Genomic DNA, 22,868 nt, shown 5'->3' with positions numbered 1-22,868 from the left:
CAGATGTTGAAGAAGCACTACGGCCATTGGATGAATATCGTACGGTAACAGGAGCTAGAATCGTTCATATTGACTAAGTTGACAAAGCCCTCCGTCCCCGTCAACTTGGTAGGCCCATAAGTCAGCCTCCCACTATGCTGGGTTCCAGCTGGCAGGGGGAATATTCATTTTTTGTGCGTAATAAGGAGGCACTTCCTTGCGTGCGAAGATAGCTGGTGGGTCCGACATGTCAGCGGGGGGCACTTTATTTCGCGAAATATAGAGGCCCTTCCGGTGGGTCCCAGATGTCAGGTAGAGGAATCATTATTTTGCGCGTAATAAGGAGGCATTTCCTTGTGTGCGGCCGTGGACCCAGCTGTTAGCCTCTCCACGCACAGTCTACTTCCGATGGTGTCGTTCGTTGACCACGTTGACCACGCCGTGCTGAGCGCATCCAAGGTGGTGGACGACGGCGAGGCCCCGGACAGCAACGAGCCGGAGATGGGAAGACGCGGGAGTAGAGTCGCAGATAGAGAGGTGTACGAGGGTTAACTGCTTCTAGTGCGGTGTGGTTCGGCAGTCGGTGGAGAAGAACAGGAGGTGTGGAGGGGTGGAGGGATGGCCTGGCCAACGGTGGAGTAGCGCTTCATAGCGAAGCGTGCTAAGCAGAGCTGTTAGCAGCAGGAGGCGGGAGGTGGTCCCGGTGGCGCTGGCGGAAGAAGACGAGAGATTGAAGATGGATGGCGGTCGTTGGATGTAAATCCAATGGCTAACATGTCAGAATCATTTGTTGACTAAATTGACAACGACTTGCATTGGCTTCGACCTATTGGCCCACATTTCAGCCTCCAAAAATGTGGCACGTATTCAACCCATTTTTTCAGAATTTACAGTCTTTTTTGCGCGGTAGAATTTACAGTTAGTTTGATCTTTTTTTGAATTATAGCCATTAGCTGGGCTGGGTGAACAAATAATGTAGCGTCCATGCGGCCTGTTTATTTTATTTCCTAAAAAATTACAGCCCATTTGCACTTTCTCGAAATACACGATTTTGCTGGGCTGATTCTAATTATAATGTTGGGTTGGGCCAGCAATGTTATCAAAAAATAAAAAGGGGCTGAGCATTTTGTTATAAATATATTTAAATAATAAGTGATATTATTACATTCGTCCTTAAATTTACAATCTTACCAAGCTTTATATAATAACATATAAAATAATTTTTTTAGAAAAACAGGGAGCATCTCCCCGGTTCCATTGCTGAGAACGAAACCACAACATATTCTGATACAGCAGCTCAAAGAGCAGTTCGAAAGCAAAGGTAGAAAAGCTACAAACTAGGGGGGTGGATGAACAAGTTCTCTGAATAACACAAATCACCCGAGCGGTGCCAAAGGTAGAGCGGATAGAGCACTGAAATGACACAAGGAGGGTCCAGTGAAGCCTTCATGGTCTTCAGCCGAGGGGCCCTGTCAGCCTGCGGCAACCAGTAAGCAAGCGGAGACACCGGGCTGGAAGGCGTAGCATGGTGGATGTCCCTCTTTTTCGGCGCCAGGTGCCCATCATCTTCATCAGAGATCTTGAGACGAGCCCACGGGTCCAGCCCCAGAGCAGGTAGAGCCTTGTTTAGCCACAAGTGATCGCCGACGGTTTCTGGAGGGATCTTGTTAGGGTTTCCACGAAGCTCATCAACTTGTCCTTGTCCGATCCGGAGGAGAGAATCGCCCAGTTCCTCACCATGTTCCTGATCAACCTCAAGACCTTCGGAATGGAAATCCAAGAGGTGTTACTGAAAATCATAGCATTTCTATATTTCCAGAGGCACCAAAGGACAGCTGAGCTAACAGTGTTTAAAACTGAGCACTTTTTGGTAGCAATCCAGAATCTGGCGACAGATTCGAAGGATGAGCCAATCTGACTAGAGAAATATTCATCAATGTGGGCCCAGAGATGTTTACCAACTATACATTCAAAAAATAGGTGAGAACAAGACTCTTGTTCCAAGCAGTAAACACAATCAAGGGGTTTGATGATGTGTCTCTTCCTAAGGTTATCCCTAGTCATCAATTTGTTTTTGGAGAGAAGCCAGAGAAATACATGAATTTCAGGGGGGACTCTCAATTTCCAGACAACAGGAATAAACACGGGTTGAACCCCTCTAAAGTTGATAACATGATAGAGGGAGCTGGAGGAATACTTCCCCTTATTGTCCAGCTGCCAAATTAGGGCATTCGGCTCGGCAGTAAAGGTAATGCTTTTGGCAATTTCCTCCAACTGGAACCATTATTCCATGAGACTATCACTAAAGTTCCTTCTAAAAGAGAATTTTAGGCATTGACCGACCCAAACTTCATTGACACTTTTGTTAAGCTCATTGCGGACAGAATAAATAGGCTAAAATTGGACTGCTAGGGGGGGATGTGCCAAACCAAGTATCTTCCCAGAACCTGGTTCTGCTCCCATCCCCTATGTTCCATCTGTAGCCAAATTTCACAGTATGCATAATATATTTTAATCCTTTCCAGAATCTAGAGGTCTTAGGGTTGGAGGAAGGGACAAAAATATTAGGTTTATTTCCTAGGTATTTATGGGCAATAAGAAGCTTCCAGGGTTTCAGGTCTTCCTCATAGAATCTTTTAATCCAAGACCCTAGAAGACAGATGTTAATTTCTTGGAGGTTAGGTATGCCTAGGCCTCCAAAATCTTTTTTCATAGAGACTAGGGCCCAATTAGCAAGGTGTAGCTTCCTATTTCCCTCAAAATCATTCCACAAGCAATGAGACATTTGAGAATTGATGAGGTTCACTGCCCATTTAAGGAACTTGAAGAAGGAGAGGAGATACACTAGAATGCTAGCCAAACAAGCTTGTATGAGGATCATTCTACCTCTGTAAGAGAGAAGTTTGCCCCTCCACCCAGCAATCCTTTTAATGATTTTATCCAGAAGGGTTTGGATATCCTCTCTCCTCAGTTTATCATAGTGGAGAGGGATACCTAGGTACTTAATGGGGAAGTTACCTTTATTACAGACTAGAATAGAGAGGAAGTCAGCTAACTCCTGATCATCCATGTTGATAGGGATGAGTTCACTTTTAGAGTAGTTGATTCTCATGCCTAAGACTTGTTCAAACCAGGTTAGAATAGTTTTCAGATTGCTAGCATGTGTGGAGTCATTGTCTAAGAAAAAGATGGTATCATCTGCATATCGAAGGCAGATGATGCCACCGGGGAAGACCTCAGGACAGAGCCCTGCAATCAGACTATGATCAGCAGCTTTGCTCAGCATTTTAGTAAGAACGTCCACTACTAAATTAAACAGAAGCGGGGAGATGGGGTCACCTTGCCTAAGGCCTTTACCAGCAAGGAAAAAATCACTTTCACAGTTATTTAACTTGACCCCAACAGACCCCCCATGAGTAAGTTCCTGGATTCAACTCTCCTCTATGAAAGGCTTGGAAAAGATCTAAGAGATCATTTTTCACCAAGTCCCAAAAATGCTAGTAAAACAAGAAGGGAATCCCATCAGGACCAGGAGCCCCATCAGGATAAGAGCTAAAAATGGCTTCCTTCACCTCTGTCTCTGAAAAGGGGCTTCTAGCAGCTCATTTTCAGCAGGAGAGACTTTTTCAGAAGCAGAGAAAAAAATTGTTTTGTAGAGAGAACCCAGAAGGGTTTTCTTTCTTAAACAGGTCTTTGTAGAAGTCACTAGCCACTTTCAGCATCTCATCTACCTTAGTAACAAGGCCATTAGGGCCATCAAGGGAGTGAATGAGGGTTTTCCTCCTCCTCTGTTTAGCTACTGCATGGAAGTATGCAGTATTTCTATCACCCTCCTTAATGTTCCTATCTCTAGACCTTTGTTTGGCTTTGATTTCTTCTTGAAGCCAAATTTTCTTGAGCTCTACATGGACAAAGTTTAATCTATTAGTCTCAGCCTCAGAGAGGTCAGTGGTTTCTACCTTAATATCTAGAGAATCAAACTCAAGGAGGAGAAGCCTTTTGTATCTTCTAAGATTAGCTTCCTCATTGGAGTTCCACCCTTTGGTAGTTCTTCTAAATCTCCTGATTTTGATTTGCCAATTTTCTAGGGGGCAGCTGCTCACAGTAGGCTCATTCCAGATTTTCCTGACTAGCTCAGTAAAATCTTCTCTAAGCAACCACCACTTTTCAAATTTAAAAATATTGCTCTTTGGAGTTTGGTTAAGACCAGAGTCCCAGACAAAGGAGTGTAGTCACTACCACATCTGGGCAGAGCTCTACAACTAGAAAGGGGAAAACTATCTAATTCTGTGTCACAGAAAATTCTGTCAATGGTGGACATAATCCTGGAGCAGCACTTCCAAAATATCTAGCAGAACTGTGGGTTTTCCTTCTGACAAGGCAATTCTCAACTTTATGGGTAACCATTTTGCAGATAAAACAACTCTTGGGCTTGACACATTTATCCAAATGATGCCCTGGTTCCCCACAGTTCTAGCAGATCACCTTAGAGTATGCCATAAGGCCCGAAGCAGGGGCAGGAGCAGTTTTCTGGATGTCCTGTCTCTTCTTTTGCTGATTCTTGCCTTGAGATTTCCCACTGATCTGAGAGTCAGAACCACCAGCAGATTGATCTTTGGCAATTACAGGAGCCTGCCCAGATTGTGCCCCCATTTGGGGCGGAGGTGGGCCGTACCACTGCCCAACCGGCACTCCCCCCATTGTGATAGGGGAAATTCATCGGAGTTCCTGGTTCCTTCTCATCCTCCAGCCAGATGTTGTCTCTCAGGAAGCAGAAATAACCACCAGACAACTCAATTGAAGCAGATTGCAAGCCTAATTTCAATCTTCTGCAGGTTTGAGGGAGAGGTAAGGTAGGGGATCCACCTACTCCGGCTCCAGTGGCGTGCTAGTGGGCAGGAGTCCAATCAAGCATTCCCATCTCGCAGCACGGCGTGAATCTCCTGAATTCACTTCTCCTTTTGCCCATTGAACGAACGCAATTGGCGGCTCACTGGAGTGGGGCATCATGTGCTTCTCCTAGAAATCTCCTTCGAAGTAGATCCGCGGGGCTAGATTCAGCAGCTCCCAATCCACATGATCCTTGCACATCCGAGCATACCTGCGCGAGTGAGAGAACGGATTCGGTCCCTCCTTGGCTTCCTTCCTCGCAGCTTCCTCCTCTGCTTCCCTCCATTCGCGCGTGCACTGGGTCCAGGAGAGAGTGTCGTCGCGGATCCGCATCACCCACTCCCTCCATCTCCTCCCTCGAGTCCCCCGCAGCACCGTCAGCGCGACGGAGTCGAGCGGCTGGAGCATCCGCGGGAAGGCTTTGTAGACATGTGGGAAATGCATCTTGTACATCTACCTGTATTCCAGCCATTCCCCCGTGGATATGGCCGGCGCCTCCATGGGGCGTGCGAGCGGACTTGCTGAGGGGGGTAGGCGCGCCCGGAGTCAGGAGGCGGGGGGTGGCGGCGAGATCTACGGCGGCGGCGAGGGTGGAGGTAGTGGCGGGGGCGGCGGCGAGGGTGGAGGTGATGGCGGGGGCGAAGGGGATCACGAGAGCGGTCATCTATTTTCCAATTATGTGAACTAAACAGTCAACATATAAAATAATTTAAATATATACAATATAGTTAGAAGGGAAACATAAGTTGGACCTGGCGTTTCTATTCTTATATAAAAATAGAATAGACCTCTACGTTTTCTTCAAAAAAACATAAATTGGGCTGCCAAAAATAAAACCTCGGATGGGAGGTCCATAGGCCTGTCGATACATGACGGCCCTAAGAAAATACAAACAGGCCTATGGACCTCCCATCCGAGGACGTGGGTTGCGCATGTTAAAAATGAAAGCCTAGATGGGGCAGCCCAAAACCACGTCCAACACTTGCCAAAACTTCGTCCCTCGTTTTCTCTGTGTTTCGCAAACTCGACATTGTATGGGCATTTTGACTGTGCATCATATGAAGATGTGCTATGCATGAATGTTGATCAGCATGATGTTAACTGGCTGGTAGTTCCATTTTCCACCATTAATAAAACTTCCAACATGATGTTAACCCTGTTTGAAAATGCCGTGTTAATATAAATGCTCTGCCTCTGAAAGTTGTAGTTTCTTATCTGAAACTGAACTTGCAATTTCTTATCTGAAACTGAAACTTGTAGTTTCTTCTCTGAGAATCACATTGTCTGCACTTTTATACTCCTATGAAACTACATTTTTTAAGTGCTAAAAATAGATATCTAGAATTCATAAAATACTTCATATGCTCAATACTGCAAATCTGAAATTCAAAAGACATTCATATTTGAAAGTGCTCTCAAAATACACAACACAAAATACAATTCACAACCTGCAAATACTGACAACCCTAAGCTCCTCCTGACAATTCACAACCTGCCCGACTATTGGGTTGGGGGGGCAGCCCCCTCCTATTCCTCGGCGGCAGACAGCCGCCCCGTGAGACGATGTGAACGGCGAGGGAGACGATGGCGGGGAAGCGTCGTCGGGCCAACTACTTTTCTCCTCTTGTAGTTGGGTTCGGTCGACGAAGACTCCACCGGCTCGCTCTGGCAGGACACCCTCACAAACGGCACCCTGTAGATGCTCGATCCTTCAATCTCTGGTGGATGCTCCATCTGGGATCGATACTCCCGCCACCGCTCCCTCACGATCGGATTCGGTGAATCTGTTTGCTCCATGGCCCAAAGGAGCAGCTCTATGTACTCCGGCGCGACTCCCTCCGGGAGTATCGCCGCCTTTTCGCTCTGTTGCAGATATTTGGCCATCGATGTCGCCGTCGCTGCTAGTTGGCCCTTGTTGTCAAACCAAGACTGTATCTCCAACATCCTAGCTAGCTTCACAGGGTCGCTGTCTGCAATCCTCACGTATCGGTTGTACTCCTCCATCGATCTACTTCTCCACAACACCTTCACTCGCCGGTGGTGGTTTTTGAATGGAAGAGGAGAGGAGCAGCGCTAGTTTTGGATTAGAACGGGAGAGGAGCGATGCTGGTTTTGCACTGGAACAGGAGAGGAGGGGCGGTGGTTTTGAAATGGAAGAGGAGAGGAGCGGTGATGCATTTAGATTGGAATAGGAGAGGAGCGGCAGTGGTTTAAGAGGAGAAGAGCGGAAGAGCGGCGCTAGTCTTGGAAGTATTTTTTTGTTGTTTCGCGTATTTTGGGTCAAAGTTTGACCATGTACTGCATTTGACAAGCAAAATGTGAATGCATGTCACCAAATTGATTTTGATTTTGATCCAGTCAGAGCGCGCCGGCCCTCTCGTCCAATCCTAAATCGCTGTCGCACGCTCCTCTCCCTCTTCTCCATTGCAAAACCACCTCCTCTCCAATCCATCATCTCCATTCCAAAACCACCGTCTCGCCTCTCCCTCCTCTCTATTGCAAGACCACCGTCTCTCCTCCGTTTTCTAGATGCTTTGCTCCATGGTGCGGGCGCAATCCATGGATACAAAATTAGTATACTGTATACTATTTAAAAGTCAAGGGCAGGGCTTTTCCTGCGCGGTAGGCGGCGGGGCAGTTCCGCCTAGTCGGTTCGACAGAGACGCGAGAAGACGAGGGAGTAGGCTGCTGCAAATGTAGGGATGTGTGATTTGACAGCGAGTTACTGCTGGACAGGTGGGCCCCCGTGATTTGACTTGCCATTATCATTTTAACTGCGGCGCTACGACCGGCGTGAGTCTCCCAGATTCCTGACCACCTCCATACAGGTGCCTCTCCCAATGCTCCACCATGTAGTAGAGGCTGGCTCTTGCATGAGAGCCCACTTCTCCACTTTTTCCCTGCCTCTCTTTCCTCCACATATGCAAAAATGCCATGTAAAGCGCACTATTGTACTTACTTTTACTTGCTCCTACAGGTGCTTAAGCTTGCCACATAAGCATAAAGTCTGATGTGGCAAGTTAATCAAGAAGAGAGAGACTAGTTTGGTGACCCAAGGAAGAAACGGTGCTAAGCACGTGTACCTAGGTGAAAAGACAATTTTGAGTCTATAGCTAATTAAATGAAGCAAACTTAGCAACACCATTTCATTGGAAGAGGTCACTCCTTGGCAAATGCAATAAATACACGCGCTTAGCACCGTTTCTTCCTTGAGTACGAAGAAAGAGATAGAGAGGAGTAAAAAAATACACTTATAGCCAACCTTGTTGTAGTATGAGTGACTAAGTGATGACTATGTATGACATGCCAACATGAGATAGCCTAATGCACCGTGTTAAATCTCCAAGGGCGCGACCGCGCGAGCGGCGACGGTCGTGGTAGGCGCGACCATGATACGGGCTGCTGGCAGCCCTTGGATCTGGGATCAAACGGTCGCATGCTAAGTTCCTGAAAATTTGCAGAATAACCCTCTAGGATAGGATATTCACCCATAGGTCTAGAATCACGCCATGCAACCGTTCGATCTCAGATCCAAGGGCTCTTGGAAGCCCGTATCATGGGAGAATGGAAAGCCACTACCCTGCCGTTCGCACGCTGGCAGTTCACTCCTACTCGTCCCCGCACATCCTTCAATACTACCGCGGTTCGCTCCTAGTCGTCCCGTCCATTCACATTACGGTAGTTCCACTAATCCTAACCCTCCTCCCAAATCCATGGCGTCCCAAATCTCCATGATCGGCGGTGAGTACAAGGTTAGAACCATCACCGGCGATGAGTTCGACGTCATCTACACCCGTTCTTCCGCGACGGTGAAAGGATGCCTTTCTCGCTTCAGACGCATGTTCGAAGACTCAGATGATGAGTGGGTCACTGGGCTAGATGTTGAGTACACCACAGTCCTGGGACGAGAGAAGGATCTAAAGGACGAAGAGAGGAAGAAGCCCGCTGTGATCCAGGTTTGCGTGCATGACTTATGCTTGGTCTACCACATATGCCATGCCAACGTTGAGTGCCAGGATTTTAAGGACTTCCTCAAGAGCAACCTAGTCAAATTCGTTACTGTAGACTTCGGTAACGACAAAGAAGTCCTACATCGGATAGGCCTCGTTGTAGGCAACACCTTCGACCTCTAGAAGAATCGGCTGGTGTCCGCTCGTCAGCCTTCAATGCTGACCCTGGCAGGAGCCATGGTTCATCCTTCATACGGTAAACTGGAGAAACCTCCATACACGTTTCATCATCATGCATGGCAGCGGAATGTACTAGATATAGACCACATCGACTACGCTGCAATGGATGGCTACCTTTGCTTCAATATCTACAAGGGTTGGATGAAGAGCAACAGCCAAGTGTGCGGTTCAAGCAAAGAAGTATCGGCCAAGAGGAAGAGGGACAAGGACGAAGTCGAGGACATGGACGAGGACTTCGAGTAAGGTGGCAGTGTCGTTGCTCATGGTGGTTCTAATGCAGTGTCTACCGGAATAGTTGCGAAGTTTAATTTCAGGTGTGCTTAATTTAATTTGAGGGGTGTGTTGTGCTGAGCCCCCAGCAGAACTATGTTATGTTTCTTCTCATTACTTTAACTCTTCAGTATGTACATACTAGTATTTCTTACATTTCATCTTTTAGTTGGTATAGTACTACCACTCGTTTCTTCACATTATATACGTACAATATATATGGCCAACATCATATAGCCAACAGTTTAGTTGTCAAAGAATTTCAGGGTGCTTAGTTTTGTCAAAGAATTCTAGGATGCTTAGAGGGTGCTTGGATCCAAGGGACTTATTTTAGTCTGACTAAAAATAGTCTCTTTAAGAGGCTAAAGTTCCAAGCACCCCTGACTGAAGAGGGGCTAAAACTAGTCTTGAGACTAAAAAATTTTAGTCAGGGGTACCCCTACTAAAATGTGGATTAGTCCTCTCTCTACTCATTTAACTCCTCTCCTTTAACACAGGCGAGTTCTAAATTGGAGGGTTTGGAGGATAACAAATGCTCATTAACTTGATTTTAGCCTTTTTAGTATTTGGATCCAAGCATGGGTGAGGCTAGCATGTTTTAGTCCCACTACTTTTAGTCATGAGACTAAAACGTATCCAAGCACCCTCTTAGTTTTATTTGAGGGGTGGGTTGTGCTGGACACCATTATTTGGCCACTAGCGCTCTCTATATGTACCACCTTTTTTTCAATTTCAAGTTTTGCTCCATGGTGCAATCCATCGATACTACTGATGTACAAAAGTATACATTTTTTAAAAGGCTAGAGGGCGGGGCAGTCTAGCTTGGTCGATTTCACGAGAGGCGGGGGCCTTTGTGATTTGACGGCTCATTACTACTGGATGGCGGGGCCTTGTGATTTGACTGCTCGTATAAATGCATGGACGACCTACTCGAGGAGGAGCAAAGAACCATGCGGTATACTCAAGTTTTCCACTGGAGTAGTACTGCGACGGAGGAGCACGAAACACGGCAGCCCAGTGCCATATGGCAATAAAAATGATCTAATTTGCTAGTCATCTCATTGTTAGCATTGTTCTATTCATTCCCTCAAAAAACATTGTTCTATTCATGCCTCGCAGAGAACGTGACACGTGCGGCGAAACACCCGAAGCAAAAGATGAAACACATGAGCAAAAGAAGAAGGAAGATTATCGCCCCAAATGATCTAATTCACCGTGGAGTCGTAACTGCTTCTTCATCGCCTCCACGACCTCCATCTCCTTGTGCGTCTCCTCCACCATCTTCATCATTGTGTCCATGACACGGCATTTCTCGACGCGAGCCTTCATCATCTGTTCCACGGCCATATTACATACCTTGACAGCAGCCGGGTGCTTGATGCGGAGCTTCGCCAACTCTTCCTTCTGTTCCATGGCGAGGGCCTGCAGCATATTCATCGAGGAACTACTATTCTCATGCAGCTTCTTCCAGCCGGCGTTCTTCTCCTTCAACAGGTCGATCTCGTGGCAGAGCTTCGCATTGTCCTCCGGAAGTCGCAGGATTTCGCAGGTTGCCTTCTTCTCCGAGGCAATGCTCTTCTTCAGCAGCATCACCAAGCCGGCGGTCAACTCCCCCTGCTGATTGAGCTCAGCGGGCATGTTGTTGAGGCTCTCCTTCAGCAACTCCATCAAGCCTTGGATGAACTCCTTCTGCTTATTGAGCTGATCGGGCATGCCGTCAAGGGATAACGACTCCAGCTCCACCGGCTCGGCATGTTCGCCTCCGCGGCTAGGGCGCTCCTGGGAGCCATCGCCTGCCCGTGAAAGATCTTTCGAGGTCTCTGCGTGGCAGCGAGCCCTCTCTTTTTTTCCGCAGCCTTGGTTGCCTCTCCCTTGTTACGAGTAGTTCTCGACCTAGAGCTCTGCTCACTGGCCATGGCAACGACGGACGAAGAAGAAGCACTTATGAGGAGGAAAGGTAGAGTGATTTTCGGTTAGGTAGTTTCCCTTTTTATAACCTAAGTACTAGCACTAGTACTAATACCTGCCTAGTGGGAACACGTTCAGGTTTGGTACGTACTACTAGTAGGTGTGAGCAGGCTTTCGAATGTGATGGGAACAAGGTAAAGATTAATTGATGGCTTTGGTTTCGAGGCCCGAAACGGCTCCCGATGAGTTTAGCGGAACATAAATTTAAAGTACTACTACACTGCTCAAATGCGTAATATTATGTTACTGACAAAAATTGGCACAAAATACGAAGGAGAACAATGGAAGTACTACTAGCAACCCACGATTTAACTACTCGCATGCGTGTAGTGGAGTAATAATGTCTTTCTTCTGCCCTCACGTCCACTCAATTTGCATGCGCTGTATTAATTGACCATCAATGAAGTGAACGACTTTACACGCGTCAAATTATCACATGGGGTGGATCTTGGTACAAAATTGCATCCGCCCGTGTACCCGCATGTGCGTGCGAGGAATGAGTGCGTGCATGGCGTGCGTGCACATCTTCGCTTCATGCATGTACCGCCAGTATGGCTCAGGGAGGACGAGTACATTCTTCTGGAACCAGTAGCACGTCACTGTGATCAATCCATGCAAGGAGATCGCGACAACGCCTACACATGTACCACGTGGCTTCATGCACTGTAAGAGAGACACTGTGTAGCGTGCCATTGGTATTCTAATTTACGTGTTTTGCACATACTCGAAGTACCAGTAAGGTACACGTGCATTGCCCGCATCAGATTTTGCAACCAAATTATGAATAAATACCACACTATAGCATGTAAGCTCTGAGTCATATATGCCTGATGCGGGAATTGGAAAAACATGGGATTATAGTGGAATGTCGTCTTGAATCCTACAAGATTGTACGAGTGTTTGATTGTGCATAGAAAAAACGCAGAATTCTTTCAAAGAGGTTTGAGTGGATGGGATGTTTCCTATCAAATCTAGTGCAAATGAATCATATGGAAAAATTCCTATGGTTTACAATCCTACGAATCAAACAACCAAGATAGGAAAAATTCCTAATGATTAGACTCCTCCAAAATTCCTTTGAGAATCCTTTGAATCAAAGAAGCCCTTAATCTATTTTATGATTCATGGAATTGTGCATTGTAAAGCATAAAGTAAAAAACAAATAATGGCAATCCAACTAGAAAAAAGTTTGGGCAGTTATGATACGGAAGATTCTAGAACAAAAGAGAACCACTGTTGTTTTGAGGTTTGTGCATTATGCTTAAGTTCAACCATGGAGTCTGCTAGATTGTACATGTGGCAAAATCCGGTGGGGGCTAGAAGATGGTGCGAGGGGCCGAGTGGAGGGAGACTATGAAGGAATGCACAAGTGCGAGATCGATATTTAGAGAGAGAGGGCGACCACGTGCGCTGATGCGCGCAGTGGCGGAGCCATGAAAAATAAATGAGCTAGGGGGCCAAGCATTGCTAATCCTTTACGAGGAGGGTCAATTCATGAACTTAAACCATTTTTAGCAGCAATTGTCTAATGATCACATTCATATTAGCCTTGATATATAGTGATGTTAGGGGGGAGGGGGCAGGGCCCTTACTGCCCCCTGTCTTCGCCATTGTGCACGTGTCTGAGAGATGAAGCGGAAGGCATGGATGATGAGAGGGGGACGTTGGATACATAATTAATGTGGGTGTATTAGCAATATATGTTAATCCTATATAGAGAGGTATAGATTGATCGATGTGGATGTGGGAAAGAGGGTGAGGTCTCACTGGATATATTGATTGATCGGTTTGTGTGGAAAACTATGAAAGACCTAGCTATATACACACATACATAGAGGAACATCGATCATTGCGCATGCACGCGTGAGAGATAAAGAATGCCCAATATGATGGAGAGGGGGATGTGTGTTGGTGTGTGCCTTCATGGGAGACCGACCTGAAGAAAAAGATTGCATGCGTGCGATGGATAATGTCGACTGGTAGTGTGTGTGCATGCATGCACGAGAGAAGGTTAGTGGAACAATTATAAAGAGAAGACTACTGTGTGGGTGTAAAAGAATAGCTGAATAGGTGAGGTCACAATCAATGTAAAGTTGAATTCAAATATTTGAATAAGAGATCCTGATGTTTGAAACCCATGCATGCATGAATATAACGGAGATCTGCGCGGTGTGGTTTGGAAGCGAGCATGTTGTAATGTATACACATTGAACAAGGTCAGACTGATTTGAATTTGAGATACCGATGGCAGACATAATTTGGCCACGTCACATCCATGCATGGACACACTATTCTAATTGGAGATGATGGGTGGCTTTTGCATCACATATCTATATCTATACCCCTATATATATTATATTTTTTATATTGTGTGCGGGTAACTTTAACTTTGAAAGATGGTCGTTGGATGAGGCGAATCTGATGGTCCAAAGATGGCAAATTTGAGCACTACTGGCCGTTGGATATCATCTAGATTCCACCAGATTTCGCCACATGTATAATCTAGAAGACTCCATGGTTGAACTTAAGCATAATGCACAAACATCAAAACACAAGCACTTCTTATTTGTTCTAGAATCTTCTGTATCAGAATTGCCCAAATGTTATTCTACATGATTTGCCATTATTTGTTTTTACTTTATGTCTTACGATGCACAATTCCATGAATCTTAAAATAGATTAGCTTTCTTATAAAAACTAGATGATTTTGAATGAAATGAACTATAAGAATTAAACAAACATCTACATCATGCATATATGACTCAAATCTTGCATGCTATAATGTGGTATTTATTCATAATTTGGTTGTCAAATCTCATGCGTGCAATGCACGTGTACCTTACTCTAGTCTAAATGGTGTTTGTGTGTGTGTTGTGCGTGTTGAGGTGCAAATTGTCTTTTTTTGGGTACATGTTAAGCTTCTTCTTCCGAAATTTCAAGCCGCGCCTTGTTATGCCGAAAATTCAAGCTAGCGTCTATGTCTATCGTGCTCGGAAATTCCCGCCTCTTCAACCCACGCCTTGTTAGCCCGAAATATTTAAGATATATCTTTGTCTCGTTGTGCTCCGACAACTTCCTCCATCTCAACCCGCGCCTTGCTATTCCAAAATTACAACGCGCGCGAAAACTCCCACCTCCTGTGAAATCCCGACACGCGAAATGCACGTGGTACCCCCGAACCGAAAGAACCGCCTCAAGTCGGTGGGGGTACTTTCGTAACTTACCCCACATTTCGGACAAGCGCGTCTCTAAGCCATGGTTCCCCACGGCCATCCCATCCGCCCACCCATTCGTACATCGAGGCCGCGAAAACCCGCGACGAAACCCCACACCCTGCTCCGTCCGCCACCCAGCCGGAGCCTCTTCCCCGATGACGTCGTCCACAGCAACACCTCGACGTCCCTCATCCACCGTACCGGATGAGGATCCGTCGTCGATCTCATCGTCCCGCCGGTTCAGCCACACCGTCCTCCACCTCCAAGGAGTTGCCCCGACGTTCCCCTCGTCTTTCGCGCCACCTCCATTCCCACACCACCATCTTCACCTGCACCACCGGAAGAGCATCATCATCACCGTTTCCTCGGATGAAGCTGCGGCCTAATCGGCGCCACCAAAGAGGTTGTACACTAATCGCCGCATTTTCTTCTTGATTCGATCTCACGGTGCTACCGGCGCTCGGTCCCGAGCTGACACAGCGCGGCTCCATCCACGGCGGCGTCGCCGGCCACTTTCTCCACGGCGTCTCTGCCTCGGCGGTGACGTCCACATCAGTAGGACCTGCTGATGCTTTAGCTCTTGCTCGCACTGCTGCTCTGCTCTTGCTCTCGGTCCCCTGCCTGGTCTACTCTTGCTATTGCTCTTGCTCACGCTGCTGCTCTCGCTCTTGCTCTTGCTTGCGATGCTGCTCCGATTTAGCTACACTTCACTCCGATGCCACCGGGGTGAAGGAAGAACCAGCCGCAGCGGGGAGGGGGGCTCGCCGGAGAGGTATCCCACTATCTATCTTAGGGTTCAGGATGGGGCAGTGGTTGCCGGCGGTGGTGGGGCGTTGGCGGGGCGGTGGCGTGGGGATCGCCGGAGAAAAAGCTTGGCATAGGGGGCCTAGAGGGATGGCCGGGGCGGCGGCGGACCGGCGGTGGGGAGTGTTTTCGGGGCGGGCGGGGTGGCGCACCGCGGGCGGCGGGGGGCTGCTGTTTGGCCGGCTCAGGGGGTGGAGGTTGAAGATGAACCGCAGGCCCTTGATTTCGTATCCAACGGCTGCAAAATTGACTGACCAGAGATGAAAAAGTCAGTCGACCGACGTGTAGCCTCACCTTGCTAGTGCGTTCAGTTTCGGCAGCAAAATTCAGTTTTGACAGCAAAATTCAGTTTCGACAGTTAAGTTCAGTTTCGACAGTTAAGTTCAGTTTCGACAGTTAAATTCAGTTTCGACAGTTAAGTTCAGAGATGAGCGGCTGATGTATTTTACATCTAGCACTTTGTGTTTATGTATTTTATGTCATGTATTGGAGATGCTATTAGAATTCCACTCAGGTTAACGTTGTTCGTTGTCTCTCTTGTCCTGCTTCAGCCTCGGCGTCGTACAACTCACCGGAGCTGCTCCAACGACGAAACCCTCCATCACAGCGGAGCAGTACCTCGGGCTCCATCTCCAGACGCCTAAGATCTTCTTCCCCTCCTCCGACAGCCAAGTCAGCGGGAGCATCCTCACAGGCCAACCCAATCACGCTGAGATCGACATGGCTTCGCCAAAAAGGTTGTACACTTGTTGCATCTCTTTTTTACTCTACATGTTATATATATTGTCCACTGAGCACTCGTAGTAATGGGAAATACGATTATTTTATTGTACTATATGACAAGCAGTGAGGTACCAGGCAACTTAGCTATCCGTGATGGACTCTCTTGAACGCCATCATAATTTATCTCTGCACGTTTGAGCTGTGCATTTGTCGATGGGCCTGGGAGTTGAGCTAGTATGGCAGTGGCCTGGGTCCAAAGTAATAGAAGTAGCACAAAAATATTTTTTAGTGTAGGATTTTCCTTGCTCAAGCCTGCCTACTAGAATCGCTAGTGCTTGAAAGGAAAAGTAAATGAAAAACATCAGAATTGGAAAGTTTCCTATGGTACTACTTTTCATGAATTTGGTGCAAAGGAATGGAGCAAAGGAAAACTGTAGGATTTATTCCTTTAGTGTCTCCTTGAAAGAAAAACCGTAGGAATTCTAATTTCCACTTCTCCTCCTTTTCATATTCCTATTCATCAAGCACAAGACTAAGAGATAGTAGCATAATAGCATTATAACCGTACATTTTCTTGTGGTTTGACTTAATCTCACCATGCTTTTTTGCATCCTGTGATCTTCCAATTGTTGTGAATCAAACACCCGGATTGGCAGAAATCCTGTGTTTTTAAATTCTCTATTTTGCACGTGCATTCCTATCCTATTCCTGTCTATTTCCTATCCTTGCATTGTTAGAATCCTCAAATTCAAACAAGCCCTTACTCAATTACTTCTGTTACAGATATGTGTCAAAGAAAACCTTGTGTGGTTTGTCCTGCTCCTGCGGCGCTGTGTTCCACCCCAGCTCAGCTGCTCCAACGACAGAAGGGTTCACCACAGCAGGGATCCGCTCTCCAGACTGTCTTTCGCCGCCTCAGATCTTCTTCCCCGCCGCCGGCAGCCACGGCAACTGCATTACCATCATCAACTGAGCATATGACCTTGAGGACTACACGGGTCCGCAAGAGAGGTCGCACTCTTCCGTGTCTGCTTACGTTATGCGTCGCTTAACATGATGACATGCTACATTATCGTCGTGTTCACCTATTAGACTCCGAGTCAGGTCCAAACAAATGCTGAAACTTGAGTTTTTAAATGGTTGTGGGGTACATATTGGGGAAGCAATCAGTACTATCTATCTACTATCTGGTTAATCTCTGGCGTCTACTATGAGTTTCATGTTGGGTGCAAACAAACATTAAAGGAGCCATTATCTGTATTTTTTAACTAAAGCTATTATCTGCCTGCTATCATTGGTTTTGGGTCTATCCACAGTTTGCTACCATCACTCTAGATTTGTGCATGCACTCCTTACATAATCTCACTATGTTTTATTCCTATGCATGCCAGTTATTGTACACAATGGAACTGATCATGTAGAGCAAAAGAGACGAGCCTTGCGTGGCAATAAAATTGCATGCAGACGTCGTTCCATGGTGGGCGCAAAGGCAGCCCCCCCCCCTCCACCCATTTCGGATCGTAATCAAGAGGAAGATAGTTGTTATGAGGGGGATTCAGAAGGAGAAGACCACCCCTATTTACCCCATGAGGTCTTCGCTCTAACTTAGCATGCTAATGTTGGTAATATCATGCATATGGTGCATTGCATTGCTTACTGTATACATTAAAGATGTCATCTGCTTAGTTTAGACATGCTTTGTGTCAATGCCATCTGTTTACTTTCTTTATCGTATATGTGAATCATGCAATGCCATCTTGTCTAGCCAGGCATCATATATGTGAATTTTGCAATGCCACCCTGGTTAGCCAGTCATCTTATATGTGAATTATGTCATGCCATCATTTTTTTATTACGTGTTAAATTTGTCAACAATTTTAGTACATTCAATTACTCTTCATGTGCATCAGCCATTTGGCACGGTCATGGAAAAATCTGGAGTGGAAACAAGGTCTTCAGAGCAGACAATGCTATCTGACGAAGCGCATGTCTTGCTGGTTACCGATAGGTCCTCGGAGGAGGATTCAGAGACAGATGACCAATCATATCCCCCCCCCCGAGGTTCATGCCCTAACTTGGCAGGGTTATGTTGCTCATATCATGCGTATGGTATCTTGCATTGCTATGTCATTTGCTTAGTTTAGACATGCTTTGTGTGAATGCCACCTGTTTAGTGTCTAATTACCATATATGTGAATTATGCAATGCCATCTTGTTGCAAGACATTATATATGTGAATTATGCAATGTTATCTTGTTGCAAGGCATTATGTATGTGAATTATGCAATGCCATGCTATTTAGGCAAGTGTCATATATGTGAATTATATCATGTCGTCCTTTTTTTGTATTTCTCATTGCTTTTGTTGACAATGTTTGTATATTCAACTGCTCTTCCTGTGCATCAGCCATTTGAATTGGTGATGGAGAAATCTGGAGTGAAAACTATTGGGGAACGTAGTAATTTCAAAAAAATTCCTACGCACACGCAAGATCATGTGATGCATAGCAACGAGACGGGAGAGTGTTGTCTACGTACCCAACGCAGACCGACTGCGGAAGCGCTGACACGACGTAGAGGAAGTAGTCGTACGTCTTCACGATCCAACCGATCAAGCACCGAAACTACGGTACCTCCGAGTTCGAGCACACGTTCAGCTCGATGACGATCCCCGGACTCCGATCCAGCAAAGTGTCGGGGAAGAGTTCCGTCAGCACGACGGCGTGGTGACGATCTTGATGAACTACAGTAGCAGGGCTTCGCCTAAACTCCGCTACAGTATTATCGAGGAATATGGTGGCAGGGGGCACCGCACACGGCTAAGGAATAGATCACGTGGATCAACTTGTGTGTCTAGAGGTGTCCCCTGCCTCCGTATATAAAGGAGCCAAGGGGGAGGGCTGGCCGGCCAAGGAGGACGGCGCAGGAGAGTCCTACTCCCTCTGGGAGTAGGATTCCCCCCCCCCAATCCTAGTCCAACTAGGATTCCAAGGAGGGGGAAAAGAGGAGGAGGGGGCCGGCCACCTCTCCTAGTCCTAATAGGACTAGGGGAAGGGGGAGGCGCACAGCCCATCTAGGGCAGCCCCTTCTCTTTTCCACTAAGGCCCACTATGGCCCATATAGCTCCCGGGGGGTTCCGGTAACCCTCCCGGTATTCCGGTAAAATCCCGATTTCACCCGGAACACTTCCGATATCCAAACATAGGCTTCCAATATATCAATCTTTACGTCTCGGCCATTTCGAGACTCCTCGTCATGTCCATGATCACATCCGGGACTCCGAACAACCTTCGGTACATCAAAATGTATAAACTCATAATATAACTATCTAACCTTAAGCGTGCGGACCCTACGGGTTCGAGAACAATGTAGACATGACCGAGACACATGTCTCCGGTCAATAACCAATAGCGGGACCTGGATGCCCATATTGGCTCCTACATATTCTACGAAGATCTTTTATCGGTCAGACCGCATAACAACATACGTTGTTCCCTTTGTCATCGGTATGTTACTTGCCCGAGATTCGATCGTCGGTATCCCATACCTAGTTCAATCTCGTTACTGGCAAGTCTCTTTACTCGTTCTTGTAATACATCATCCCGCAACTAACTCATTAGTTGCAATGCTTGCACTTAAGTGATGTGTATTACCGAGAGGGCCCAGAGATACCTCTCCGACAATCGGAGTGACAAATCCTAATCTCGAAATACGCCAACCCAACATCTACCTTTGGAGACACATGTAATGCTCCTTTATAATCACCCAGTTACGTTGTGACGTTTGGTAGCACCCAAAGTGTTCCTCCGGCAAACGGGAGTTGCATAATCTCATAGTCATAGGAACATGTATAAGTCATGAAGAAAAGCAATAGCAACATACTAAACGATCGGGTGCTAAGCTAATGGAATGGGTCATGTCAATCAGATCATTCAACTAATGATGTGACCTCGTTAATCAAATAACAACTCATTGTTCAAGGTTAGGAAACATAACCATCTTTGATTAACGAGCTAGTCAAGTAGAGGCATACTAGTGACACTTTGTTTGTCTATGTATTCACACATGTATTATGTTTCCGGTTAATACAATTCTAGCATGAATAATAAACATTTATCATGATTATAAGGAAATAAATAATAACTTTATTATTGCCTCTAGGGCATATTTCCTTCAGTCTCCCACTTGCACTAGAGTCAATAATCTAGATTACACTGTAATGATTCTAACACCCATGGAGCCTTGGTGCTGATCATGTTTTGCTCGTGGAAGAGGCTTAGTCAACGAGTCTGCAACATTCAGATCCGTATGTATCTTGAAAATCTCTATGTCTCCCACCTGGACTAGATCCCGGATGGAATTGAAGCGTCTCTTGATGTGTTTGGTCCTTTTGTGAAATCTGGATTCCTTTGCCAAGGCAATTGCACCAGTATTGTCACAAAAGATTTTCATTGGACCCGATGCACTAGGTATGACACCTAGATCAGATATGAACTCCTTCATCCAGACTCCTTCGTTCGCTGCTTCCGAAGCAGCTATGTACTCCGCTTCACATGTAGATCCCGCTACGACGCTTTGTTTAGAACTGCACCAACTGACAGCTCCACCGTTTAATGTAAACACGTATCCGGTTTGCGATTTAGAATCGTCCGGATCAGTGTCAAAGCTTGCATCAACGTAACCTTTTACGGTGAGCTCTTTGTCACCTCCATATACGAGAAACATATCCTTAGTCCTTTTCAGGTATTTCAGGATGTTCTTGACCGCTGTCCAGTGATCCACTCCTGGATTACTTTGGTACCTCCCTGCTAAACTTATATCAAGGCACACATCAGGTCTGGTACACAGCATTGCATACATGATAGAGCCTATGGCTGATGCATAGGGAACATCTTTCATATTCTCTCTATCTTCTGCAGTGGTCGGGCATTGAGTCTTACTCAACTTCACACCTTGTAACACAGGCAAGAATCCTTTCTTTGCTTGATCCATTTTGAATTTCTTCAAAATCTTGTCAAGGTATGTGCTTTGTGAACGTCCAATTAAGCGTCTTGATCTATCTCTATAGATCTTAATGAATAATATGTAAGCAGCTTCACCGAGGTCTTTCATTGAAAAACTTTTATTCAAGTATCCCTTTATGCTATCTAGAAATTCTATATCATTTCCAATCAGCAATATGTCATCCACATATAATATTAGAAATGCTACAGAGCTCCCACTCACTTTCTTGTAAATACAGGCTTCTCCGAAAGTCTGTATAAAACCAAATGCTTTGATCACACTATCAAAGCAGTTATTCCAACTCCGAGAGGCTTGCACCAGTCCATAAATGGATCGCTGGAGCTTGCACACTTTGTTAGCTCCCTTTGGATTGACAAAACCTTCCGGTTGCATCATATACAACTCTTCTTCCAGAAATCCATTCAGGAATGCAGTTTTGACATCCATCTGCCAAATTTCATAATCATAAAATGCGGCAATCGCTAACATGATTCAGACAGACTTAAGCATCGCTACGGGTGAGAAAGTCTCATCAAAGTCAATGCCTTGAACTTGTCGAAAACCTTTCGCGACAAGTCGAGCTTTGTAGATAGTAACATTACCATCAGCATCAGTCTTCTTCTTGAAGATCCATTTATTCTCAATTGCTTGCCGATCATCGGGCAAGTCAACCAAAGTCCATACTTTGTTCTCATACATGGATCCCATCTCAGATTTCATGGCTTCAAGCCACTTTGCAGAATCTGGGCTCACCATCGCTTCTTCATAGTTCGTAGGTTCATCATGATCTAGTAGCATGACTTCCAGAACTGCATTACCGTACCACTCTGGTGCGGATCTTACTCTGGTTGATCTACAAGGTTCAGTAGTATCTTGTTCTGAAGTTTCATGATCATTATCATTAACTTCCTCACTTATTGGTGTAGGTGTCGCAGAAACAGTTTTCTGTGATGTACTACTTTCCAACAAGGGAGCAGGTACAGTTACCTCGTCAAGTTCTACTTTCCTCCCACTCACTTCTTTCGAGAGAAACTCCTTCTCAAGAAAATTTCCGAATTTAGCAACAAAAGTCTTGCCTTCGGATCTGTGATAGAAGGTGTATCCAATAGTTTCCTTTGGATATCCTATGAAGACACATTTCTCCGATTTGGGTTCGAGCTTATCAGGTTGAAGCTTTTTCACATAAGCATCGCAGCCCCAAACTTTCAGAAACGACAACTTTGGTTTCTTGCCAAACCATAGTTCATAAGGCGTCATCTCAACGGATTTTGATGGTGCCCTATTTAATGTGAATGTGGCCGTCTCTAGAGCGTATCCCCAAAATGATAGCGGTAAATCAGTAAGAGACATCATAGATCGCACCATATCTAGTAAAGTACGATTACGACGTTCGGACACACCATTACGCTGTGGTGTTCTAGGTGGCGTGAGTTGCGAAACTATTCCACAATTTTTCAAATGTACACCAAACTCGTAACTCAAATATTCTCCTCCATGATCAGATCGTAGAAACTTTATTTTTTTTGTTACGATGATTTTCCCCTTCACGCTGAAATTCTTTGAACTTTTCAAATGTTTCAGACTTATGTTTCATTAAGTAGATATAACCATATCTGCTTAAATCATCTGTGAAGGTGAGAAAATAACGATATCCGCCACGAGCCTCAATATTCATCGGACCACATACATCTGTATGTATGATTTCCAACAAATCTGTTGCTCTCTCCATAGTACCAGAGAACGGTGTTTTAGTCATCTTGCCCATGAGGCACGGTTCGCAAGTACCAAGCGATTCATAATCAAGTGGTTCCAAAAGTCCATCAGTA

This window comes from Triticum urartu, chromosome 1, assembly GCF_003073215.2.
Source record: "Triticum urartu cultivar G1812 chromosome 1, Tu2.1, whole genome shotgun sequence".
NCBI classification, from domain to species: Eukaryota; Viridiplantae; Streptophyta; class Magnoliopsida; order Poales; family Poaceae; genus Triticum; species Triticum urartu.
This window is presented reverse-complemented; position numbering follows the sequence as displayed.